Consider the following 10,144-nt stretch of genomic DNA (forward strand, 5'->3'; position numbering starts at 1 on the left):
TTTTGAGGAAACTCCATACTGTTTTCCATAGTGGTTGCACAATTTTTTATTCCCATCAACAGTATATAAGAGTTCCAATTTTTCTGCATCCTCACCAACACTGGTTAGTTCCTGTTTTTTTTATTTTTAATGTAGCTATTCTAATAGGTGTGAAGTAATATCTCATTGTAGTTTCAATTTGTATTTCCCTAATGATTAGTGATGTTGAGCATCTTTTCATGATTTTTGGTCATTTGTACATCATCTGTGGAGAAATGTCTATTCAATCCCTTTGCCCATTTTAAAAAATATGGACTACTTCATGAATTTTCATGTCATTCTCACACATCATCTATGCTACTCTTCTTTTTATGTTTCCAATTTTAATACATCTGCTGCCAAAGCAAGCACCTAAGTTGTTGATTCTTAATGAGAATTTTCAGTGTTTCGTTAACGTATTTTCCTCTTCTCAACAAACCACCATCCCCTACATTATTCACCTACTTCCAACATTTTCTCCATGAAAATGTAGAAGAAAATTTGTGTATGTTCTTAAAACTTATTTCTTGCTCATGTTCAAGTCATCAGAACTCTTCATTTCTTTATTCCACTGGTAGTCTTTAAGTTGTTTTTTTGTTTTGTTTTGTACTTGTTCGTGTCACTAGGTTTGGGGAGAGGAAAATTTTAAGGTCTAGCTTAACTCCATCACCTTAAACAGCCTGATCAAGTTGGAGACGAGTAGGGAGCAATATTTCAACCTGGCATCTAAAGGGGACATAAATCTTGTTCTTTGTTTTTTTTTTCATTTTAATCAGAAGTTCTTAATTTTTTCAACATTGATGTAAAAATCATTTATGCTTACACTGCAACCAACATAAATCATTAACACGAAAGAATACTAAGCAACCTTAGTCAATATCACTTCCTTCTATGAAGCTCAGTGGGAATGAAAGAATACAATTTATCATCAATCAGACGTGTCACAGACATTTAGCCAGGACCTCTTCCCAGCGTTTGCTTTCCTCCACACTTGCCTTTATGGTTTTAGGACAGATCAAGTCCTTTCCATCCCAAGAACTTTGCCCACCTTGTTCCTTGTCATCATTTAATCCTTTTCACTGAGGTCTTAGCTTAATGCCCTCTCCTCGGAGGAACCTTCTTGATACCTAACTCGATGGTGCTGCTTTCTGACACTCCCTTTCTACCACTGCATCCACTTTATTTTCTTCACAGCACAAATCACTTTCTGGACTTATTAATTACTTACATGTTTGCTTATTTATTGTTACCCACCACCACCACCCATTCAAATATATGTCCTGTAATTGCTGTGGCCTGTTTCTCAGTGCCTGATTAATAGCATATGTTGAATAAATACATGTTGAATGAGTACACGGTGACAGTGTCAGTCAACAAACTTTTTTTTTTTTTCTGTAAAAGGCCAGATAGTAAATATTTCAGGCTTTGCAGGCCATATGGGCTCTGTTGTAGCTGCTCAACTCTGCCACAATAGTACAAAAGCAGTCATAGGCAATACACAAATAAATAAGCGTGATTATGTTGCAATGCTATTTTATTTGTGGAAACAGAGGATGAGCTGGATTTGGCCTCTGTATCAAAGTGTGCTGACTGCTGGAGTAGGTCGTTTGTTGACAACTCTGGTGTCAGAGCACACTTAGATGTTGATTCAGATGCTAGCGTTTGCCAAAAGAATTATTAGTAATCATAAAGAGCCAAAGATAAAATTGGATTTACTTTAAAAATATAGACAATAATTTAAATAAACATTAAGAGGAATACTCGCGTTAAAGATGACATGTTGGTGGAAGGAAGTGTTTGAAATCATCTTTAGTGTCCAGCGGTGGTCCTCACACTTGAGTGTACATCATTAGAATCAGCAGTGATTGCTGCACTGCACTCACAGAGTTACTGATATTGTCAATCTGGGGTGGTGCCTGAGAATTTGTGTTTCTGTCTAGTGCTAGGTAATGCTGATGCTGGTGGGATAGGGGCTGGAAAGTGGAGGGGAGATGTGTGTTAATAAGTGGTTGAGATGATTTAGGTGAGACATTAAGGCCTGCATGATGGTAGCGGCTGTGGGAATCATAAGGGCACAAATGAAAGGGAATTATGCAGAAGAGTAGAATAAGTAGGGATTAAAGATCAATTGTGTATACAGATAAAGGAAAAATAGGAACCATATGACTATAACATTGTTAGCTGGGGAAACTAGGTAAATGATTAATGCATTACTTGAAATAAGGAATTTGAATAGTAGATTTGAAGGAAAGATCATAAGTTCACATAATATGCTGTGTTTGTGGTACCTATATCATCCATGTGGAGATGTCTAGGAGGCTTTTGGAAATATGGGTGAAGCTCAGGAATGAAACCTGGGACCACAACATATACTTTTGGTAGCAATCAGCAAATGAATGGTCACTGAACCCACAGAAGAAGATGAAATAGTCTTTAGGGAATGTGTAGAACAAGAAGAGAGAAAGTCTCAGGAATTCTAAACTATGCCAGGCTAACTGCATTTTCTTTAACAGAAGTACTAGACTAGTAGTCTTACAGCTGCACTTGATTAGGCATGGCATTTGACAGTATATTTCCTGATATTATATTGGATAAAATGAACCACTCACTTTGACAATGTATGGCATTAATACCTGGTTTCAAGAAGGTAGATAAAAGATGCTGGCACAAGAGCAGAGCAAGTGGAGGATGACTAATGGTGTACGAGCAGTCTCTTCCCTCATCTGCATCCCATTGATATAGATATGCCAGGATGGATAAATTGATGCTTTTTAAAACAAACTGGAGGAAATATGTTGAATGAGAGGATATTCATGATGAGGCGAAGCTAAAGGTTAAACCTTATCTTACCAGGAGAATTTTCAAAAAACAAATAAGTCTAGGTCTTCATTAAAAAAACAAAAAAGATAACAAAAAACAAGATAAGAAAGGAGGAAGAGTAAAACAAAGAACAGATGGCAGTGACATATATCAAGACTAAGATGGGAAGCATAAATTCAGATTTATGTAATCTTATTAAGTGTAAATGGACCAAACCTTCCAATTAAAAGGCAGAGAACTTCAGACAGGATTAAAGAAATAGAGACTGAACCCTATGCTGTCAATGTGGTAAGTTGAAAACAAAAGGATAGAAAAAGATATGACATGCACACTATAACAGTAAGAAACATATTAGACAAAGAAGACTTTAGGACAAGAGTTGTTATCCAAAAATAAGGTGCAACATTCTATGGTGATAAAAAGAGCAGTTTACCAGAAAGATATACTAATATTAAATGTGAACATACCTAGTAAGAGAGCCTCAATATACATATGGCAAAAACTTATCAGCCTCACAGGGAGAAATAGAAAACTCCACAAACCAGATATCTCTGGTTTGTGCTGGTATCTCTGAGATGATGGATTTCAGAGGGCTGAAAGAAGCTAAAACCTGGATCCACCTGCTGCTTAAACCAACTGCTGCTGCCAGGTTGAAGAGCTGTTAACTGATGTGTTGCTTACAGGAACCATAAGGCAACCAAGGAGCTAATCTCTACTTCTTCTGCCTAGTGCCCTTACTGACACACAACAGCAGGAAGCCACCTTAAAAGGAAAAATACAATTGTTGATTCCCAGCCCCAGCATCAGAGAGGACTCTAGAGGATGGGTGGGTTTTGAATTGAACAACAGTAGTTTAATAAGTGGCACAATGCTTTCTGGTCTATTACTTTTATGGATATCCTTGTATTTTGCCCCAGTTCTGGTAACTGAGAACTAAAAACACCGACTAACATTATTACACAGGGCATTGTAATTAAAAAAATCAATGACTTCTCAAATGAAATTCCATGAGTCCAGATCTCTAATTGGTAACATGATTAGGACTGTGGTTACACTAGAAAGAGGCTCTTGCATTGCTTTTGCCAGCATATACATTTCCCAATCCTGTCCACAGCCATTAGGGGTGGATTTCATATTGAGGGCCCTGATTCTGCCAGTTTTTTCCCCCAGAGATGACAGTTGGCTTGGAAAAGCTAAAACGTACGATTACTCATCATCTCATTCAAGGTAGCATCTTCTGCTGTTTGACTTGAATTCTGCTCATCTCAGGAGCTAGTTTTGTCCAAATGTCCAATTTCTACTTCACTCCTGAACAATGTAGTTGCTGGGGGAAGTTCCATATCCAAGATAATTATATTTTCCAAGTATTGACAAAGTAGATGGGTTCTGCTTAACAGGTGTTCCATTTATTTATTGCTGTTAAACAAACTACTTTCAAATAATAACAATTTTATTAAGTCACACGATTTTGTGGGCTGGGAATTTGGGCATGGCTCAGAGGAGCAATTCTTCTGCTCCTTGTGGTATTGAGGTATCGGTTAAACTCAGTGCTGTTTAACTGACAGTTGGGTTTGTCCGGAAGGTCCAAGATGGCTTCAGTCATATGGCTGTTGTCTTCAAGGCTGATCTAAGATGAAATTTCTTCTTATGATGGAGTCATAGGGATTCTTCATGTTATTTCTCCAGCAGGATAATGGGACATTTTACATGGTGCTCAGGTCCCAAGAGACCAAGAGAGAAGCTACCAGTGGTCTTAAAGGTTAGACTCAGAAATGGCATAGAGTCACTTCTGCCAAAATCATTACAAAGGAAAGATTATTTCCTGTGTCTTGCATAGGAGGTGATTTTGTAAATGAGGCACCTTGCCACATACCTAAGCATGCAGGTAGAATTAATCAGATTAGCGTACGTTGATAAAAAGATTAATGAGGCATTCTTGAGCAAGTCAGCATTTTCAGAAACAGAAACCAAATAGAAACTAAAGCTTGGAAGCATGAAGTTCTGCTTTTCTGATAATTTTATTTCAAACAATAAGAAAAATAAGAAACATTGCCCATGTGCCCAGACAGTTTCTCAAACAGTGGTCTAAAACTATATCTTAATTTGGAGATGGCAAAGTTGAGCACAGCCACACGTGAAACTCCACATGGATGCAATCAGGGGAAAGACTATTCAGTCATATGTTTAGATTTTGTGCCTTTCCCTCAGCAATGCAGAGAATCTGTGATTTTTTTAAGCAACAGTATACTCATAATCTAATTGGGGCTGCAAAATTTTAAGTCTTTTACCTTCTATCTAGAGTGTATCCACCACCCTCCCTTTGACTTGCAACACCCTTAACTTGTTCCTTGTATCAGCTCACCAAACCTTCCTGATGTATCCCCATCTTTCTTTTAAGAGGCATATTATTATTTTTATGCCTAATAATAAGAGGCATTATTATTACTTTGCTTTGGTAGGAGGTGGGGAAGTAGTCTTCATTATGTAAAACATGATATACAAATCTATGTGGAGTGCTTCTAAAAGTAAAATGTCTGCCAAGTTCTCTAGCAACTTTACCAGTGTATAATTAAGTATTCATTTAAACTATAGTTTATGTTTGTGTGAAGGGAGAGTGTGGAACTCAGAAATAGAAGTTGTTGTGGGGTTTTTTTTTCATGGACATATATACACTACCAAATGTAAAATAGATAGCTAGTGGGAAGCAACCGCATAGCACAGGGAAATCAGCTCGGTGCTTTGTGACCACCTAGAGGGGTGGGATAGGGAGTGTGGGCGGGAGGGAGAGAGATGCAAGAGGGAGGAGATATGGGGATATATGTATACGTATAGCTGATTCACTTTGTAATACAGCAGAAACTAACACAACACTGTAAAGCAATTATACTCCAATAAAGATGTTAAAAAAAAAGAAGATATTAGTGTATTAGAACTTGATAGAACATTTCTTAATATACTGTAGAAAATAGTGTACATACACACAACACAAACTATGGAAATTATGATATTTCATAGTGAAATATTCAAAAACTTCCTCAGTGGAATGAGAGTGAGTTAAGGTCACCTGCTATTTCTACATATATTAAACACAGTACTTTTAAACCTAGATTCAGTTAAATCTATACACAAACTAGTGGTTCAATATGTATTGACAGATAAATATAAAAGTACCTAAGTAAAGGGTCAGACAAATGTATTTCTAAGAATACTTCCAATCTCTAGCAAACTTTCTGAACTATGACTCTTGAGAGGACTATGCTTTAATGTCCTAAATCATCCATTATGTTAATGAATGAACTTCTATGCATCTAGACAGGCACTAGTTTTGCACCATTCTTAGGAGAACTTAAAAATCTGTCACTCAAATCATTTTTTGTTCTAAGGCTCAGATAAAGAATTCTGGCTGAGCGAGACCAATAGAGGCCATAGTTCAAGATTCTGTTAAATTTGTGCAGATGTCTTAGTACTGTATGTCTGGGTATAGAGCAGTTGTTATGTTTAGTGATCTTCATAGGTTGACCTTTTGAAGAATTTTCTTAATGGCAGACAGAACATAGTGTGCTGACACCTAAAATGAATAAAATAGCTATTGACCACTTCATTAAATTATATTAACTATAAATTTAATAACTGTCCTTAAGAATATCTATAACTATTTCCTTTAACAAGTGTTTCTCTAGTTCTCCTTCACCTGCTCAAAAAGTCTTGGACATTTTGCACTGCCTTTAGTAAGTTTTGTCAGCATGAAAGAAACTTTATAAGATTCTGCTCAAATGCAACAATCATTACTTGTTATTTTTCAATTTAATTTCAGTATAAATTAACTTATCTCTGTGCAAGTAGCTTTAAAGCTAATAACCCTAGAAAGGATTAAGATTAGAAAGTAATGCTGTCAGTGACAGAGCCCATTAACAGCCTTTATCACTACAAGCTGATGAACTACATCTAGGATAATTGGCCTAATTATAATACATTTGTTTCTTTAGCCAGGTATTCTTTGCTTCGCTCTCTACTAATTACTTATGGGCCTCAGTTTGGCCAATTAAATTTCTCTTCCCACTCTATCCCTTTCTAAGATTGATAGCATATAGCTCAGATGTCAGTATACCTATGCTCATGATAGTTAAGAACTGCATTAAGGAGACAAGAAATAGAAAGACAGAAAGAGATAGTTTTATCCTAGGGTGCAGGCCATAAGAAAAGATATAGAGTGAATAATAATTCTTTTGGGGTTTCCACCTATTTCTTTTAAGTGGGGTTACTAAAAATCTATTTAAAACCTAGCTATACCAGAGATTCCTGGTATATTCTAGTTGATTCATTTCCATAAAGCACTTTACTTATTTTATTTTCATGACAAGTAACAGAAACACCCAACTAAAAGTGACTTAATGATTTTTTTAAAAAGTTAAATTATTTTATATAAAAGGTAGGCAGGATCTTATTCTGCATTGCCAATGCTGGTGCTGGCAGGTGCTATTTTTGGACTCTCCCTCTCCCCTGCTAGAGTGGGGAGGCATGCCCCACTGAGAGCCCTGCCCACACCCATGAACCACAGTAGTGAGCTGGACAAGAGCTGCACCACTCACCCACCTGCACACCACAGCACCTGGGCCCATGTACCCCACACAGGGGATGTCCCTTCAGTGCCCCATCTGGTGACCAGAGGGGATTGCATTTCTGGGCCCCATGGGACACCTCCTACACAAGCCCGCTCCTTTAAGACTGGGAGGGGTAGCTAATTTGCCTAACACATAGAAACAAACACAGAGAGTCAGGCAAAATGAGGAGACAAAGGAATTTGTTCCAAACAAAAGAACACCTCAGAAAAAGATCTTACTGAAACAGAGATAAGGAATCTACCTGATAAAGGGTTTAAAGTAATGGTCAATGGGGCTCACCAAACACTGGAGAAGAATGGATAAACACAGTGAGAACATCAACAAAGAAATAGAAAGCATAAGGAAGTACCAACCAGAAGTCACAGAGCTAAAGAATACAATAAATGAACTGAAAAATACATTAGAAAGTTTCAACAGCAGACTGGATGAGGCAGAACAACAAGCTGGAAGACAAAACAATGGAACTCATCAAGGCAGTGCAACAGATAGAAAAAAGAAGTTTTAAAAAGTGAAGATACCTTAAAGGACCTTGGGACAAAATCAAGTGAAACAACTTTTGCGTTATAGGGGCACCAGAGAGAGAAGAAATAATGGCTGAAAACGTCACTAATCTGAAGAAGGAAACAGACATTCAGGTTCAATAGTTCCAATTAAGATGAACCCAAAGGGAGCCACACCAAGACACAATATAATTAAAATGGTAAAAGTTAAAGATAAAGAGAGAAATTTTGTAAGGCTAACATGGAAGATGTTTTGAAGGAGGTGTCATTAATGCAAAGGTAAAGATGTGAAGAATTAGAATTAGCCAGATATTTAGAAAGTCATGAAGGAGTAAATGATACTAGACTTGCACTTGCACTCAAAACTGCAAATAATTGTAAAACTGGAAAAATGATTTGAGGCAATTGTTTGCAGACTTTAGACAGTAGGTAACTCAGATCTGTCGTACTTGAGATAAAAGAAATATACAAGTTAATCCCCTAACTCTAACAGGTCTATTGGAGTGGGTCTTCTGTGGGCTGAGAACTGAACAGAGATAGCAAATATTGCATAATGTTGCTTCTAGGAATAAGTAGAAAAACCAAAATACATTCGCCATAAAAATAATAAAACAAATTTTACAAAAATAAAAGAATCTGCCAATAATTTATCTGTTCACCAGAAGAAAAACTATCACCCTGTAAAGAAAAATAGATACTCCAAACTCTTTACAACGTAGCATTCATAATTTTCAACATACAACTAAAAGTATTATATATGAAAAGAATAGGAAATAACGGCCAATACTTAATTTTTTAAAAGTCATTAGAATAGACTCCAGTATAACACAAATGTTGGAAATAACTTCAGTAGCTTTAAAGCAGCTAATAAACGTATGTTTAGCATTTTAAAGGAAAAGAAGGTTGTAATTGGTGATCAGAGGGGAAACTTACAAGAGAAATTATAAGAAAGTGAAATAAAAACTCTGGAAATGAAAGTACAAGAATTAAAATGTAAAATTCACTTAATTTGCTTAACAGGAGTTTGTAAAGGTCAGAAAAAAGAGACAGTAAGTTAGAAGACCACCTAAAGAACACAGAGAGAAAACATTGAAAACAAAATAAATGGAACACTGGTGATCAGTGTACAATATGAAGTGATCTAATGTAAATGGAACTGGAGTCCCAGAAAGAGAAGAGAGTTAATGAGGTAGGGAGAAAAAAAAAAAGAACTAATGGAGAATTTCCAAATTTTCTGAAAAATGTAAACTTAGGCAACTAAAACCATATCTAGGCACAAAAATGCCAAACTCAAATAAGAAGTCTTGAAAACAAACCAAGAAAAAGACACACTACATAGAAAGGAACAAAAATATGATTAATGGTTGACTTTTTATCGGAAACAATAGAGCAAGAACACAGTAGACTAACTGTTAAAAACTCCAACCCCAAAATTTAAAAAAGATAATCAACCCAGAATTCTATATGCAGCAAAAATATCCTTTAAAAAGTAAGATTGGGCTTCCCTGGTGGCGCAGTGGTTGAGAATCTGCCTGCCAATGCAGGGGACACGGGTTCAAGCCCTGGTCTGGGAAAATCCCACATGCCGCGGAGCAACTAGGCCCGTGAGCCACAACTACTGAGCCTGCGCGTCTGGAGCTTGTGCTCCGCAACAAGAGAGGCCGCGACAGTGAGAGGCCCGCGCACCGTGATGAAGAGTGGCCCCTGCTCGCCGCAACTAGAGAAAGCCCTTGCGCAGAGGCAAAGACCCAACACAGCTATAAATAAATAAATAAATTAAAAAAAAAAAAAAAGTAAGATTAAGTAAAGGCATTTTTTTCAGATAAATAAATGGTGAGAGAATTTATTGGCAGTCGACCTACACCAGAATAAATGCTAAAGAAATTTTTTCCGTCAGGGGAAATTCACCATATAGAAATTTGAATCTATGGAAAGACATGAGAAACAAAGAACGTGACAAGTATGTAAATAAGGATAAGATATTTGTTCTTTGTTTTGATTTCTTTATATGACAACTGAAAATTTCAATCAAAAATTAATAACTTTGTAAGTTGTTATGTATAACATATATAAATGAAAAGTTCATAGCAACAGTACCACAAAGAACAGGGGTGGGGGATAGAATTACAACGTTGGACCGTTTCCTACACTTTACACAGAATGATACAATAGTAATTCTAGGCA

The 10,144-nt window shown here is 36.7% G+C and overlaps 1 non-coding gene across 1 annotated transcript; it reads right to left on the bottom strand.

Annotated features, from left to right (window-relative positions):
- Window positions 1-283: 283 nt before the first annotated feature.
- LOC118904572 lies at window positions 284-386 on the bottom strand. The gene has a single exon (XR_005022026.1). It is a non-coding gene; the product is annotated as a U6 spliceosomal RNA (small nuclear RNA).
- Window positions 387-10,144: the final 9,758 nt, after the last annotated feature.

The sequence above is a fragment of the Balaenoptera musculus genome, chromosome 11 (assembly GCF_009873245.2).
Source record: "Balaenoptera musculus isolate JJ_BM4_2016_0621 chromosome 11, mBalMus1.pri.v3, whole genome shotgun sequence".
Classification (NCBI taxonomy): Eukaryota; Metazoa; Chordata; class Mammalia; order Artiodactyla; family Balaenopteridae; genus Balaenoptera; species Balaenoptera musculus.